This window comes from Sinohyriopsis cumingii, chromosome 1 (assembly GCF_028554795.1).
Source record: "Sinohyriopsis cumingii isolate HCF-2022 chromosome 1, ASM2855479v2, whole genome shotgun sequence".
Classification (NCBI taxonomy): domain Eukaryota; kingdom Metazoa; phylum Mollusca; class Bivalvia; order Unionida; family Unionidae; genus Sinohyriopsis; species Sinohyriopsis cumingii.
The window spans coordinates 52,200,214-52,213,206 of NC_142961.1; the positions used below are offsets into that span (position 1 = coordinate 52,200,214).

Genomic DNA, 12,993 nt, shown 5'->3' on the forward strand with positions numbered 1-12,993 from the left:
AAAATGTATGTTCTCGAGCATGTGCCTTCATCAAAGTTTGTAGACAACTTAAGCATTGGGTAAGAAAAAATACCCATTAATTTTCGGCGTCAAAAGGCCAAAGGCTTTAGGGTCATTGTAAGTGAAAGAAGGAAAATGGTGTTTGCATAATAACTTCAGTTCTACACAGTGTACCTTGATTTAGGTTTATTTAGGTCATGAACTTAAAGTATGGAACTTGTCTATTAATTTTAAGGTCAGAAGGTCACAGTTAAAGGTTATTTTGTCATAAAGAAAACTGCGAACGATTAAATAATTCCTTGTGATATCGGATATAGCGATGGATAAATCAACCGAAGAATCTTTTCATTAACCTAATTAGACGGTGATTCTTTTTCGCAGTCAACTAGTTTTTCCATCAAGTCACTATTACTAAATATTAAGCTGTTTATAACGATGTACGTTAAATGACATTTATGATGTTTTGTTAGACCTCACAACCACTCCATTTACAACGTTGAGTTAAAAAAAAATTGTGAAGAGTCTAATTGACTAAAAGAATAATGTTAAAACATATCTGTACGAAACCGTTAATCAGTAATAAAATATTTTAAATAGTTTCACAACTGAGTATTAATCAAATCATATTTCTAGATCGTTGATAATGGACTCGTATGAGAAATTTAAAAAAGATACAACATATTAAGAAGGTTTATCAAACAAGCAAATGTTTCAAAAACAACTTAATATATAATCATAAATGAACAAAACAACAAAATAATTCCCGCTATGATTTTGAAACAGCCGATTAGTAAAACACATGTACCTCAAGACCTGACAGTGTCAAAAAAAAATATTTCAGAATATAGAAATCCGAAATGCTGAAGAGTAAAAAAAGAGAAAGATTTTACATAACCAAAATACAGTTTTTGTACAACTTTTGTACTTCTCCTTTCTCTCTAAAATCGTCTTCTAGGAAAAGACACGGTGCACGAAATTTAATTTTTATTTTTTAAATATACGCCCGTCCAGACGCAGCCCAAATTTTATCCACGAATTACATCTTTCTAGTGAAAACTCTGTTGTAAAAAAAAAAGTATTTTTAAAATTCCACGCTGGTCCAGAAAAGCCCATGTGTATACTACTGTGCTGCATGCATGTGTAATAGTCAGTAATCAAGGGCATTCATTTTAATATAAGATTTGTTTTTCTGGTTAACAAACTTAATCTGATATTGAGTCCCGTGAGTAAGTGTCAGTCAGCGAGGTCATTAAAACGTTTGTGTCGCATGAAAAAAATATTGTGGTTCTCTGTCATTACATATTCAACAGAAATCTCGTGATGTCTTGTGATAAGCAAAGAATACATCAGGATCGTAAACTTATAAATTTGACCGAGTGTTTAACTTGTACTCTCTGTGCAGTAAATACCTTAATCTCATGACACACGCATATAAATAACAGCAAGTCACTGCGAAAACGGCTGCTTTTCTCATTGAAATCGCCATTTTTGCAGTCAAGATCACCCATGATGAGTTTAACAAACAATCACAAAATGACGCTTAGTTCAATGTAGGGAAGATATTGTGGATTTCTACCTCTGACCCATATATTTCACCTCCGATTTTACTCAAAGATCGGGCAGGATTTGAAAGTCGTTGGTGAATTCGTCTTAGAGATTTGGATCTGTGAAGTAATTTGCATAGGAACCCTCTGTTGGAACAAGTCGCAATTTAATATAACGATCAGATTACAAGGTATATTTTTAGATAATTTATTACTGAATATGTTGTCCAGTTTAGGATTCAATATGCCACTGACATTACTTATGGTTTCAGATGGGCCGATTGCCAAAAATCTTTTTTATGTAGCACTTTTAGCTCTTCTCTCATCCAGTCTGCGTTACAAATTGTCGAGTGATGTGTTTCAAATGTTTTAAAGTTCGTATTCCAGTTATAGGAAAGTAAATACATAAATTTACAGAATCGTACTATGACTAGAGCTGCAAACTTCGCAAATACGACATGTCGTAACTTAGGGATTTTGGCCAGTGGTGGGGATATTAGATATTTTATGGGGTTGGGGATGGGTAAGTGGGGTCATGTTGTAATATAGAATACAATCCGCACAGTTTTCAAAGAGCTTCAGTTTCGAATTTGCACAGTTTTTGGCATAGGAAATATTTCCTGGTGAAAATGCTTGACTTTGTCTTAAATTTTACCTTTGGCAATTGTCCGCGTTGCTCTGTACTTTGTAATTCATCTTTAAAAGATGTTACGTAAATTTAGTAACCGTTTCGGTCGATGTTCCTATTATGATCAATACAGTTAAGTAATGAAGTGAGGAAGGTACGAGTTTGCTGTCCTTGTCAAGAAATTTGTTTGTTTCGTTCAGGTATAAAACTTCAAACTGAAACCCGTGTTTTATTGATAAGCTGAAAACTATAAAGCACGCGTTATCATTGAAATCCCTTTGTTCTTTGGTAGAGTTTAGTAACTCCTATTGGACCCACAATCAACTTGTGCGTGGAAGCCACTATGTTTATTGTTCAAAGGGGTGCGTTAATATATTTCGTACACATGTGCATGATATTGTCATAGAAACACATTTACTTATATTTGATGACTAGTTTACATATCGAAGAAATGGAAATGACTGGTTTAAGTGAACGCTTGAAAACAGAACACTCCAGTACACAGTTTGAATCTCTCTTTCTCCCATTCCTGTGTATATGTAATATAGTTTGCCTAGAAGAAAACCAAGTGAGATATACGTGTGCGTCTGATAACCTGGTGATTTTTACCCCAAAGATATCGTCCATTACATTTGCAGCGTCATGAGAGTTTAATATATGTCATTTTGTGTTTTTTTTTTTTTTAACGTGGTTCGTGGATTCGATCCTCGGCCGAGTCATACCAAAGACTTACAAAATTGGTACTAACAGCTGCCTCGCTTGGCGCTCAGCATTAAGAGACTAGTATTAGGACAGGTCGGCCTGGTGTCAGGATAATGTGACTGGGTGGGACTTCATGCTACGTGTCTGCGGCATGATGCCCCAGTGCTAGACATCATTATAAACTGTCACACTGCAGACATAGCGATATGACTGGAAAATTGTTAAAGCTACGTTAAAAATCTAAGACACACACACACACACGCATTTTTTTAACGTGGAATAAACTGTCAGTTGCCGAATCACACAGCAAATAACTCCGTTTTTGTAGGCTGTATGATTCAGGATCTGAGAGTTTATATCACGATAAACGTAGATAACAAGCGAAATATTTAACTTTTAGAATTGCAAATTTTATTATTTAATTCTTTTTTTTCTGCACATAACTGCTAGTGTAGTTTTCTAGCAGTTCTACAAAATAATGCAGTTTAACCTGATAATATGGTTATATTGTGATCAATGGAACCGTCCTTACATTTGCCAACTAATGGGCTTGCAAACATTGTGAGACATACACAGTAATATATTTACCAAATTGTTTTGATAGAATATTAATGAAACAAATGTATTATTGTTGGTTAGGGAACTCCCACGCTATTGGTGGGGATTCTGTAGGTAGAAACTCGGCAAAGTCTCGTTCCTGTTGACCCATAGATGGGATTTCCCAACACATATTATGGCTTCTTGTACTCCCCCCCCCCCATTATTTACTTATCGCTGTCTCCATGTTTACACGGAACATGCACAACTGCGTGTACATCTGAAGATCGTGTCTGTTTAATACGTGTAATGCTTCTCATGCAGTGCATTGTTTACATGCAGTAATCTAATACTGTACTTAAATCAAACTGACATTCTAAATTGCTCTTCCTGTAATCACCATACGTTATACCCCCTGTAGTTCTCCTACTGTTTGATATGATCATATGAGTCAAAACTCTACCGACTGAATCTTTTCTTCCACTGGCGTATTATCTCGACAAAAAAAGACATGTAACTACTGTTTTGCTACTGAAGTAAATTATTACATTACCTTCTGAAAAAAAAAACTGCTTACGTTTTTCAAAAGACAGTTTCTTTTGAGGAAATCAGGTCAGGATCATGACGGTTTACCACGATTGAAACACTTCAATGTCACTATAAGGGCAGTGTTTCTATTGAAACCGATGGTTTGAGCGATAAGTCGTTGCAATTAAATGACGGTAGTATCTGACGTTGCTTTTTGTCTTTTCCGGAAGGAATAAAAGTTAATGCACGTGGATCAAACACGGCCTTAAAAATGACAAAATTTAGAGACACCATGAATTTTATTTCCCAGTTAGCAAATTTATTTATGTCAGCTGGGCTCTCAGTTGTACATTTTTTAAAAGAAATAATTCTAGTCCACTTTTGAGAACGGAAAGAAAACTATTATTTAAAATTGCTATAAAGAAAGGAAAGCATATATCGTCCAAGTGTCTCGAATATCCAGGACTCTGGTAGACAATTTATAAAATTATAAACTGACATAAGTAGAACAAAACATACTAACACATATTAAACATTTTGGAAAAAGACTACAAATTTAATTTGTGTATTAATGCACAAAAAGAAAAAATACAACAACCAAACAATCAATCAACCAAGCAACTAAGCAAACAAAAAATAATAAGAAACCAGACATGAATGCAAGTGATTTGCTCAAATCAAATATATATTCTTCGTTGTTCTTTCTCTGACTATTATTTCCCTGTAGGTGATGGTCTAAAAATGGTACTTTCTTCACGGTTTACGGAATCATCGCTATCCAAGGATCGTCGATCCACTTCGTTTTGCAATGACCAAATGGCATATGTAAATAACCAATACAGTATCTACCGCTTCAGTGTCCGTTTGATGCAGCTGAAAAAGCGATCCAATCCCAATCGAATCCTGTTACATTTGCTAAGGAGGATAGATGGAAATAACTATATAATCATTTAGTAGTTTATAAGAGGAGCTTTGAAACGCATTTAATTATCCGGGTTAAAGCAATCTACCACCGCCACCTCAGTTTACCCATGTATGAAACTCGAATGCATTATTGGCACGTACAAAAAAGAGGGTTGCTCGCGACTCGCCCAGCGAGTGTCACTGGACTGCCTCGCGAGATCCCTGCTCCTTATTCGATTGTTACTCCATGCAAATCAATTTCTTGTTTCAGTCTTGATTCTGAGCTACCCGCTGTATTATTTTATTTGTTCTTGGAATCGTCGGACGTTCTCCATTTCAGTCAACACCGTTTCGGACTAGGTTGTGGTAACTGTTTTATCTTCGAGATCTACAGAGTACGGCTAAGTAAATATACTGAGAATGCTTGGGGCAGACGCCGAAAGTTTTCAATAAACACGTTTTCGCTTGGGTAGCCGCTGTGAAATTATTTTGCCGGCACCGCCCACGTAATTGGTTACTGTCGATATAGCCCTGACGGTAAATCCTTTTGGCATACATAAGATAGTCTTCGCAGCTGCGAATCCCGTTATGTTAAGGCCATCGGTGGTCCTGCGAGTGGCGCTCGAGATAATATTCGCGTACAGATCCGCACGGCTGGTATAGGTGAATACACTGCATAACTCAGAAATGGCATCTGAGGCATGTACGAACGCCTGTGGCAGCACGTAACGCTCATGCGTGTGATTTTCAGTATTCATAATTGTATGGTCTGCCACAACTTTAATATTTACCCAAGACAAACACATTTTAATTCACTATTTCGCTGTGCCAATGAATTTTATATATACCCACATCTTTATTCAGTTGTTTTGTCATTGTTTTATTTCCTCACGTACATAAGGTGCTGGCGATGAGGTCAGGTGGATGATCAAAATGATAGGTTGAAATTTTGTTTCAGCTCATCAGGCAACGTATTTTTTCTCATGGTAATTCGAAATTGTAAATCAGGGTTTTTCTTTTGCAACCCTAGATAACATTTCTACGCAGTCGGTCTCGGTCCAAATGAGTTCAAATGATCCATCACCGAGTATTGCGCCAGCTCGAACGCGGACAGACTTTGTACGCTTGTATCCAACGACATCAGAAGTGTTGTAGTGCTTCTCTATGTCATCTATGACTTTCGCTTCATTGGACTTGGATATAGCTTCTGAGAATTTCTCCCACTGGCATTGTTGCTTCGTTTCTGCGGCGTTGTACATCACTTCGTATAGACTTGATGAGTGTGGATACCACTGATGTATTATCAGGCATTTTTCTAATTGATTTGCTCCTGGCGATCTTTGGTGTCTTTGTTATCTTTGTTGAGCATTTCGTTATCTATGTCTTCTCTGGATAACTCCGTCAACATCAGCGACTTAGAGTTTTCTTGTGCAATGTCACACACTGATTTTTCACGCTTTTTGTTGTATTCATCACCGAGTTTCCTTCGTGATTTCTCCAATGTTATCCATAAACCGCTTAACTTTTCGATGCGGTCCGGATACATGTTTAAAAAGTTATACAACATTTATTGTGCCTCAGCGACAAACCGATAAGATGCATTCAGGCTAAACAGCGATTAGATGTTTTATGTAGCGTTATAAATGCACCAATGCTTAGGTAATTTAATTTCCGCATCAGTAACGCTTATAAATGCTTCGATTATACTAAGCATGTCAAACGGTGTCACTTTCGGCTAGCGAGTGATACTTGGTGTGATTGTTCAATATAATATTCAGCCCTGATTGCGCTTGCCGACAGTATTTCTTTGGGATTTGCGTGTATAGGCACTTTGCTATCTTTGGCTGCTGTACAATATTTTCTTACAGTTAACACGTGTTACTGACTAGTGTCTATGACACTACCTCTCAAAGAATTAGGCGTGCTTGAACATGAAGAGTACATCATAAGAGTCGACGTTTCCTCATTTAACAAATAAAGCACAATGTTCTGCGAGCGCGACTCAAACCTGAAGTATCCCAATCAAAAGCGTGACGCACTTATCAATTAGGCCACGGAAACACTTGTGCGTGACAATTAGAAAAGAATTACATATGCATACCAGCGCTTGCAAAAAATCGCATGATGAATTCGTCCATATTTTGTTAATGTGAAACCAAATTTATGTTAAATTGATATCCATGGTTATGTTTTTATAGCTTAATGACTCCTTCTGTAATTTGCACTTTCTGACTATTATAGTGTAAATGTTTCGACTATTTAATGTTAGACATCACATACATGGCCGCAAACGTTTATCAATCTTCAAAGCTGGTATAGTATGGCAATTTCTGTCTCGAACTGTTAAAATTAGCACGACCACCAAAAAGAATTTTAGTCGGTTTCACAGCAGCGATGGTCAATTTGACTGTTGTCGCCATTAATCTGATAAAACATCTATTCATAATTGCGAATTAGCACTCAAAACATTTTTTCAAGATTAATACAATCGCCACAACACACGATGATTGTAATGCTGATCTGCGAATTCCACAGCTAATCAATCTCGCAGCGCTGTCCAAGGGCATACGCGGTTAGAGTGTATTTTGTACGCTACGGAAAATGTGTGTGTGTGTGTTAGGAGAATAGAAACCCGGACAAGTCACCGTCGTCTCAAAGCCTCATTTATCAACCAGTCCTCAAAATTCGTAGGTAAAGACACATGTCGCATGTAAATTTATCCAGTTCAACCTTTCATGCACAAACTGTTAATTCGAGTCGAGGCAAGTGGACATCATAAAGTCTTCATTATTAATATTTTAAGGTCACGTGATAGTTTTCTCATTAGTCAGTCGATTTCCCACGCTATGGGCAGTAAATTAGGATGGCCATTCGTTCTGTTATAGCGGACGTTTTCCAGCTGGTCTATTTTCGTCTGAACATGACCATTTTTGCGTATGTGCAAACGCTTGTCCGTTATTCTTGTGTTCTGTCAGCGCCCTATTACTCTCAGAAATTATAAACTCCATTGTTTGGAAACACTGTTTTAGATAGCTACTTCTTCAACGGTTGTCATATGTACCTAGCGGAAGTGAAGCAATGTGAACGAAATGGATTGACGAAGATGGGTTTACTTTCTGTGATAGGTCAAACTTAGCGGGGTGGGGTGGGGGACATATTTCTTATTTACACATTTTCAGACATCGTTGATTACGCTCTTTGTAAGCAACATACTTGTTTTTTTTGACGCAAACAAATTGTTTAAAAACGCAAAAGCCTTTGTTATATGTGTTCAGTGATGTGATTTAATGTGTTTAGGATTTTTAATGTAGCTTTAAACAAAATTTCAGTCATTTCGCTACGATGTCTGCAGTGTGGCAGTTTATAGTGATGTCTAGCACTGGGGCATCATGCCGCAGACATGTGGCATGATGTCCCGCCCAGTCACATTATCCTGACACCAGGCCGACCAGTCCTAACACTAACCTCTTAATGCTGAGCGCCAAGCGAGGCAGCTGTTAGTACCATTTTTCTAAGTCTTTGGTATGACTCGGTCGTGGATCGAACCCACGACCTCCTGCATCCGAGGCGGACGCTCTAGCCACAAGACCACCGAAGCGATCCGTTAAATGTGTTCAAGCCACATGAAACAGGTTAACTTTCATTAGTCCAAAGCTGGTAACTATTATTTCAAAGTAAGCACAATCCATTGTTTTAAGAATACGCATTGATCAATATAAACTATGCTTTTAGAATAAATTCGACGTGTTCCGTACACGTTTGAAATGACAGTACCCGATAACCGTGATGACGGTTATTCAAACAGCCATATAATCGAACCATTAATTAATCTTGGTCACGAAGCTATCTGATGCATTCTGTCATGCATTATTAAAGTCTCGGTTGGTTAATTACTTAGTCGGTCCCATAAGTTGTGTTTTACGTTGTTTACCAAATACCCTATCGAACTGTAATAAACGTATTAAGTTCTAATCCAGGAAGTACGTGTATTCTGATGAATTTATTTCATTGATTGGTTTGGAGAGAAAGAAGCTCAGGACAAGCAGGTCATTTAATTTATTTGAAGAATACTATTTTCATGTTGAGAAGGCGTGGGATAGCTTTCAAGTTCTAATGTCTGAATTCTTTGTTCATATATTTCTTGCTGAAAATCACACAAAACAAAGGGTTTTTTATATTTAAAAATCATTTTTCAGTTATAACCATGCACGATGTATTGCATTTTTAGGCAGTTTGGTCCTGATCAGGGGGATTAGTTAGTCAATGACGTTCTCCGCGCTACAGTGACGTCTTTTCCATAGTGGTTTGGGAACTTCCTTCGGAACTGCAGTGATTGCTTGGTCGTTTCAAATTGATTTGGTGCATTATGGGAATAAAGTACGGAGATTCATACTTTCACTGTGATGGAGCAGGGTTGGCACAGTGGTCAGCAATTTAGTAAAGCAGTGGTGTATTTGTGTCTAAACTGGTTATCTCATGAGTATGCATCTCTACCAAATCTATCTTGAACACAAATCTAACCTTAAAACGGCCGTGCTCCGGTAAATCCATGTCTTGGACATAAATGGCTAATTTCACGGTCGTATATTTTTCGCCATTCTCTTCGACTGTGGTTATATTTGAAAATTCCAAAATAGACTAAAACTAAGTGAAGTCTTAAAACTCCGTGAGAATAAAATCAGCTTTAAGCACGTTTATTGGGTAAACAATATTAATGAAAATTTGTGAAAGATTTAATTAAAAGGAGCCAAATAGAACGTGCTGCTCTCATCTAGTACTAAAATTATGAAGAAAACAGACATCGAACCTTTAAAATGGATATGCTTTTTTATTGGATTTTAGGATTAAAAAATATGTGAATTACATGTGCACATATTGGATTTGTACACAAACGGAAAACTACACATAGCTTAATTCTGGTCACATAAATGCGTCGTTCTCATGACGCAACTTGTGCAGTGCAGTTTCCTGGTGTCTCTAAGAACAGCTGATAGAAAGAAAATTTTTGTTAATATTCTTTTCGAGACTCATTGAGCCTAGGATGATGCCGAGTACTTTACATTTGTTTCATTGTTGCATTGGCAGATATTTATACTACTATTCTACGTTGTTTTTTTTTTTTTGTTTTTTTTTTGTGGCACTGTTACCTGATAGGCTATTGAACTGATGGATTTAGATTTTTTTCCAAAGTGTAATGTAAACTGGCAGATATGCCGGAGTACTATGGTATCGCGGGTCTTACAGTTTGAGATCGGCGAATAAGCAAATAAAAACCATCGACCTTCAGGACATTATATCTGCCTAGTTGTTGTTTTTTTTTTGTGCTCTATGTTAAATTACATTTAATTTCCAGTTTAAATCAGATGACAGTGGGAAACGGTCGATAAAAAGACGCCATGTAGATTCCAGGTTATGCAAGGGAGTTACTTAGATATCGCGGTTATACAACAACAACAAAAATAATTTTACTATGGCATATTCTTACCCTAGTGTTAGGAACTTAATGTATATGTTGTATAAAGTGCAAATCAACATGAAAAATAGATGCTACTTTCATGGCACTCATTCTGCACAGGTGCCATCCAACAGAAACGTAACAAAGAGAATTAAAGAAATGTTATCGGTAACCACCTGTGACGGGCCTGGATTGTCGCTGAGAATGGACTACCAACATCAGCATGAAAGTACATGTCGACCTTAGGCTGTTTAAACAACTACCGGTGTTCCAATGAAAAGTAGTAAATCGCGTACAACTAAGTTTTAAAGTCAACACCGAACAATTGCGAAAGCCACAAAAAACAACAATCGTCTATACGTTACATTTTGACTCTTATTTTCTACCATAGATTCGAGACAAATCATGTAACCTGACACATGCATAACACTATTGGAAATTATCAGACAACAAACTAGTTAACCGATTTTTTTTTACAATGAAAGCGATTTTAAGAAGATACAGATTCTGTTTGAGAACGTGGGGTACGGCCATTATTTGGAAACAGTGATACTCATGTGTGTTTTTCTTAAAGAGTGTACTCGTTAGCAATCCTGATATTTTCCGCAAAACAAATGGTAATGCAGAACTAGTAACTTATGGTCATGTCGTATCTATAAGCAAGGTGGCGTCATGCAGAAAAAAATACAGAAAACTTCAAATACCGCAAAGCCACAAAACCCGCGATATCGTAGCTGGGCCGCATCAGAACGGGTTTCCTGCCCCCACCCCCAAAGATAAAAAAACGTACACACACACACAAACAATATACAGTCACGTGTTACTTGAAATTTGACAATCGTGTACTTCCGATGCCCTTTCGAAATTTTGGAAACCGGCCCTGAGTAGAAAGCTACAATATATAATTTCGTCCAATCTGATTAAAATTAGATCTCCATTGTCATACATGAAAATCTGACAGCGACCGCTTAGGGGTCATGTTCTGGTAACCTATGTCATTACCATAATCGCTAATTTTATTAACCAATCAGATAAAGTCTTATATCTTCGCGTTTGGAGACCGAGCAGTGTGGATGAAGAGCATGAATGTATATCGAAATTTGATTCACTTTCAGATTTTTTAAAGCTGCATTTCCATTGGCTATTTCAAAGATCACCAGAACATGAACTTTAAGCGGTCATCGGCAGATCTTCACGCAGGACAGCGAAGATCTGATTTTAATCAGATAGAGTTTTGTCAGGCCCACTCCGGCCATCACTTTAGAACTGAATATGCCTTTTCGACTAACTTTCCAAAAGCATGTTAGGCTTCTGGTTAAGTCTATTTTTGCAAAAGCGTGAATGAGGTAGCAACGATCCTTTGTGCTAAACGGTCACTTAAGGATCTCAAATCGACCAAACAGTCTTACGCCTGAGTAACCTGGACTAAGATGTCGCGTGATTTAGAGGTGTGAGTTATCACCGGTATACCGATTTACCGCGGTATTTTATTTTTAGTGGTACGTACTGCTGTACTTTTTCATTGTACCGGTACTTTGGTAATTTCCGTCAGAAAGGAATGCACAGATCTTTCCGAGGAAACTTGTTAAGAATTTAATGATATTAATAACATGTTTTCATTTTTTATGGCAAAATAATTTAAAAAACTATTATTAATTAAAATAAAACAGTTTTATCTGTCACAAATTAATTTTGAATCTTACAACTATAATTACATGTAGGATCCTTTAATCATGTTTCACACGTGGTGGATGAATTGGATGCTTTAAAAGATATTTAGGCCAAATCCAACTTTTGTGAAAATTTCCGATTGAAAGAAATTGTCATTTGAATTGTTATTTGCAAGCTTATGTAGATGTGATAAGTACACGCATCCCTTTGTAAGACTGATATTCATCATAAGATTTTTAGGGCAGCAGTTTACTTTAATTTTTCAATCCACTAAATAATTGTCTTGCTTGTTTAGCAAGTGTGTTTTATGTTCTAAAGGCCTTCCCTGATATATATCTTGCCCGTATGTTGGCATTCCACTCACGGTCCCCCTGATTATTATGTTAATAGTGTTGATAGTAAATTGTAGGCTTCAGTGACAACATTTCTTATCTTTGTCAGCAAGCTCTATAATATCAGCATAATGGCTTTCACAGGGTGTCAGCTATTGTGTAAGCTTAATCATCCCACTTCACTTAATGTTTTTAGATTACATCTTACTCAACAATTAAAATACCCATAGCAAATTCATCTACTATAAGATACTGACCATAAAACTGGGGTGGGGTGAGGTGCTGTTGTCTTCTATTGAGCTAATTTTTTATTTTTATCTCATGATAATTTATGTTCAAATAATATGATGCATATAATAAATGTGTTGTTTTGTTATAAATCAGAGCACACTATTCTATTTTCTAGCTATTGACAGCTAGAACATTAATTTGTTGGTCCCTAATATAATTACGGTCTACCGTCGGTACATATTGTGGTACTGTATGTTCAGAAATACCGCGGCATGCGGTGCAAAGGTTTTCGTGGTACCCAGCAGATAGTGGGATTAACATTAGACCGGTACCTTGACATTCTACGATGCTTTGCACACGAGGCCATGCACGCACGGTTGGATGGCCCATACCAGTGGAGAAATCCAAGATGGCGGAAGTAACAAAAAATGCCCTGGCAATTAAGAAATAGCATTGAACCAG

At 37.0% G+C, this 12,993-nt stretch overlaps 1 protein-coding gene across 4 annotated transcripts in view; it reads left to right on the plus strand.

Annotated features, from left to right (window-relative positions):
- LOC149806869 (cAMP-dependent protein kinase catalytic subunit beta) overlaps positions 1 to 12,993 on the plus strand; it is a 489,283-nt gene that overhangs the window by 301,306 nt on the left and 174,984 nt on the right. The gene's annotated exons all lie outside the window — the stretch shown is intronic.